The sequence below is a fragment of the Esox lucius genome, chromosome 16 (genome assembly GCF_011004845.1).
Source record: "Esox lucius isolate fEsoLuc1 chromosome 16, fEsoLuc1.pri, whole genome shotgun sequence".
NCBI classification, from domain to species: domain Eukaryota; kingdom Metazoa; phylum Chordata; class Actinopteri; order Esociformes; family Esocidae; genus Esox; species Esox lucius.
Window position 1 is genome coordinate 24,825,344 of NC_047584.1, and position 4,701 is coordinate 24,830,044.

Genomic DNA, 4,701 nt, shown 5'->3' on the forward strand with positions numbered 1-4,701 from the left:
CATGACGGAGTCCCTCACCTGCGCCTCCCATCACACGCAGGCCGAACTACAAACATGGCAAACTCTAAAGCCTGACTGAACCACGGTCGTAACACTGGGGGGACACGAGGTGTCAGGTTAGCTGGATGTTGACCAGGTATTAAGACCCTTTAAACAGGCATGGCAAGATTAGATAGGGCAATAACAGTCAGGGGAAAGCTTATTGACCCCTTTGAAAAGAGGAATGACGGCAGCAGCTTCCCAATCCTTGGGATTACAGTTGATTATGATTATGTAATGAGAGAGTTAAGAGGTTGGTGATAGGGGCTGATATGATTGAAGCAGTCTCAAAGAACAGGATCACCCAGCCCAGCAGATTAGTATGGGGCCAGTTTAAGCAACTCCTTCTGCACTGTGCCTACCGGTATTGGACAGAAGAAGAAGGGGAGAACATTATTAGATTTAGAGACAGCAGTGCTGGCAACACAAGTAGGCTGGGCAGATCAGATTCATCACCAGCCTTGACAAAGTGAATTTTTAAGCCCTCCAAAATGTCACATTTGGCAGTAGATAATAGATTGTCACATTTGAGTGGTGTAGGTAGCAGAGATGAAGGCTTTTGGTTTTCCATGAATTTAACTGTGTTCCAGAACCACGGGCAGCGAATTGGCGATCGTACAATCATGATACTTACGCTTGAACTCCCAGCACACAAAGCAATGTAGGCTACCTATAAGTAATATCCTATTATCGTATTTCACTTTAAATTACAAATGTATCGCCTGCTCCAGTGATTCCAGAAACACAAACACCTGACGCCTAAAGGACATGACCCGCCAGGCGTTTACCATCAAGCGGGACAATTGCATCAGTACTTTCAGTAGCACCTGAAACACACGTCTCAGACAGAAAGAGATATAAAGTAATAGAGACAGCAGCGATGGAGTGCGATGGAGGGATGGACAGAGAGAGTAAGAGTGAGAGACTCCTGCCCACTTAATTGAAAGAAGAGAAATCAGGCATCGACCGGGCCACGCGACGAGATTGTCTGGAGCTGGGCGTGTGTGTGTGTTCATGTGTACTAGACACATTAGCAGGATCTTGACTGTTTATGATTATAGCAGAGGTGTAAGTCTCTATCAGCTCTAGTGAGCTTCCTGTTATAGAACCAATCCAGGGACGCCCTCCTTTAAGCCGCTTCTAAGTGGAATTTAGAGCAGTGAAACATAACCGAGGCCAATTCACACTATTACATAGAAAAAAGGGGCTGGATTTTGTAACCGAATGAAAGCCACACATTTTTCTCTTGGATTGGTAACACTGTATCGTGAAGGCTTTTGTTCCAGCCCTACTCATAATGAAGATGTTGTCTAATACCTGTGATGTTAACATTGTGACTGGGGCTTAATAGGGTTATACTGAGTGAGAGAGAGCACCCTCAGAGCTTACAAAGACCCAGGGACGTGGGTGTGAACCAGACATGCTCTCCTCAGCAGCGTCAGGGTTGCACTGTTAATTGCACTCCGCTCGCTTTTAATGAAATGACATAAGCCTATTAGAAGTAGAAATAGGATTCATTTTGCGTCCCACTCTACATGCTGAATAATGAGGAGGGGTTTGAGATCTAGTTCCCTCGGTACTCCAACCGTATGTCTGTCAGAGGCAGAATGTAGGACCTTGGGGGTGCGATTGGAGAAGGGTGTCTGGAGTTTGGAGAGGAGGGAGAGAGACAGAGAGTACAGGTGAGGGAGAGAGAGGGAAGGAAAGGGGTAATGGAGAGAGAGGGGGGTGACAGAGAGACGGGAATAGAGGGGGGAGATTGGAGAGAGAGAGGGGGGTGACAGAGAGACGGGAATAGAGGGGGGAGATTGGAGAGAGAGAGGGGGGTGACAGAGAGACGGGAATAGAGGGGTAAGATTGGAGAGAGAGAGGGGGGTGACAGAGAGACGGGAATAGAGGGGGGAGATTGGAGAGAGAGAGGGGGGTGACAGAGAGATGGGAATAGAGGGGGGAGATTGGAGAGAGAGAGGGGGGTGACAGAGAGAGAGGAAGAAAGAGAGAAGGGAATAGAAAGAGAAACAAGTGAGAGAAGAGGGAATAAGGACTCATGGTAGCGTCTGCAGAGCTCTCCCCTCTCAACAATGACACGCTACACAATGGCACGTTACACAATGGCACACAACACAATAAAACCCTTCACAATGACAAACCACACAAGGACACACTACACCAATTCACACTGCACAATTAAACACTGCACAGTGGCACGCCACCGGGTGAAACGCCACGCACCTCCATTGTGAGAGGCACAAAGGGTACGAGAAGGAAACAGCAGAGGGAACGTTCACATCCCTGTTTTACTAATGTCATTACAGAAGGCAGTACCACTCTGGTGTATGACCGACTATCCTCCGTCGGCGATGCGGTTGCCAACGTTTTAATGTACAAACCATTGGTTGCATCTCTCCGTGCTCCTAGCTGAATGAACTAATAAAACCAGTATAATGTGACTTGAGACTTTGGTTTTCACCGGTCGCATGCTCAGGAAGACCTGGACAAAGTGCTAGGCACAGGAGGCATGGAACCCAAGAAGCGGCCCTTGCCAGACAACAATCCTCTGCTTAGCATTCCTGCTAGCATCTCCATCAACATGGCAGATGTGGGACGTCAGTCAAAAGATGGCAAGTGGCAGGGTGGCAGGAGTTCAGAGGGGCTGTCTGGTCTGTCTCTGTAGGGTTCAAACTGACAGCACAGGGAAGTGAGTATGCCAGAGAGACAGGGAGAGAGACAGGCAACGGGGGAGAGAGAGATATTTAGACAGCGAGACATATAGAGAAAGAGAGAAAGATTAAGGAGGGAGGGAGAGAGAGGACGGTGAGACAGAGAGAGAGAGAGAGGGAGAGTGAAAGAAGGTGAGTAAATGCAGGTTGGGAGGGAGTTAAAGAGTGTTACTGGACAATGCCGACAGAGGCCCTAAGACTGACAGCTATAGTAGCTGTGTGGAAATATAAAGCTATGTGGCTTCATTAACATGCTCTTTGCAAAGCAAAGAGGCCAATAGACTGCAGAGGAATGGGATGTCATAACAATGCCTTTTTATGGTGGATTTTCCAAGTCACTGTGCACCCAGTATTGTGTCCAGTATGTGCAAACAGAATCACTAAATGTGGATACTTTTCTGCATGTGTCTGTCAAAATGTCACCCATATGTGTCTCCAAATAGATACCCCCAAGAGTACATTCAGGGCAGTGGAGGCCAAAGGAGTGAAAGAAAGGCGAGTGGAGAAGGATTGGAGGTCCAGAAAGGACCACAGTGGTGCTGGGGGGCCACCGCAACAGTCAATCACTTCTGTTTCATACACCCTTTATACATCAGACAGTTGTCAAAAGTGCAGATACCCAGCTTGGATACGAAACCCTCCCTCGAAATTCAGACACATGGGAAGAAACCTGGAGAGGAACTGGGCTTAGTCCTTCTCCGGCTGTGCAGGTGGACATTCAAGTCCGTGTCCATTAAGGAAAGATATTATTCAAGAGGTCCTGGATGACCAGCTGGGTCAACATAATACCAGCAGCCGAGGGAGCAGCGGGTCAGTTCCTCAGGACTATGTGTCAGGGGGCTTTTCATAGCCGTGGTAACGGGAAAAGACAGGCACAAGACACAGAGTGGGGGGTTAAGGGAAAAATCCCAAGCAAACAAACCACTTCCTTAGACTGGCAGCATCTTCGGGACGACCTCTCTGTGGCGGTTCGGGGGAATTGTGCGGTCTGTCGTAGTCTCGGTGGCCATTGCTCCCTCCGTCTTCTGGCCGCCTTCATACAGCTGCAATGTGGCTGGGGCAGCATGGATTTTTAATGCATTCTGTCGTCCTCTGTAGCTTCTCTTCGACATCGTCTTTGGGAGCCATTAAATGTGGGGGCGTCGCTTCCCCTGCAGGCTGGCCCAGGAAAATTCCGGGAACCTGCCAGCCTTCTGTGGGGGCGTTGGTGTAACGCTGATTCAGCGGGTGAACTGGACACCAGAGAACAGCAACAGACAGGACCAACTGAGCCTATCAACCCAGCCCATTCACTATTGCAGGATAGATACCAGAGACGAAAATAGGTAGGTTGTGGGAATCTGTGGCCCTGTCCAAAGATGCCCATGGCCAACATTATCCTATCCACTGTGCCCTACCCACTACCCCTAACTAGCCTGGCTGAGTACAGCTTGTAATGTCCCAATGGCCTCTCCAATGCCTGAAAGAGTAGAAAAAACTCTACTTGATTCCATCACTCTGTGATATCATGCATGTTGTGTCCATTTTTTAACAGCTTATCTAACATAAAGCCTATTGAAGACGTTGACAGCGATACTGTAATCAGAAAAAAAAGAAAAAAAACTCTCAAATCTCCTAGTTAAAGTCACAACAAAGCGTTGAATCAGGCCAAGGTCTCCGAGGTCTGAGCATAAGTAGCAGGAGTTGCATAACACTTCATAAATAATGTAAATGCACGTGCAAACATAAGCAAACACTAACTATTCAGAACAAACACAGATTCATGCATTACAGCCTTATTGTCTGACCTGCTGTGTACATATTCCTAGCCTATGAAGAATGTCTTCATGACACTTTATGGTAGGGGTCTGAATGTATGTTTGGGTGTGTTTGTGTCTTGTCTTGGAGCTTGTCTCTCTGAGCAGTGAGTAGAGCAATGAGCGCTGTGTTTTTGCACATGCTC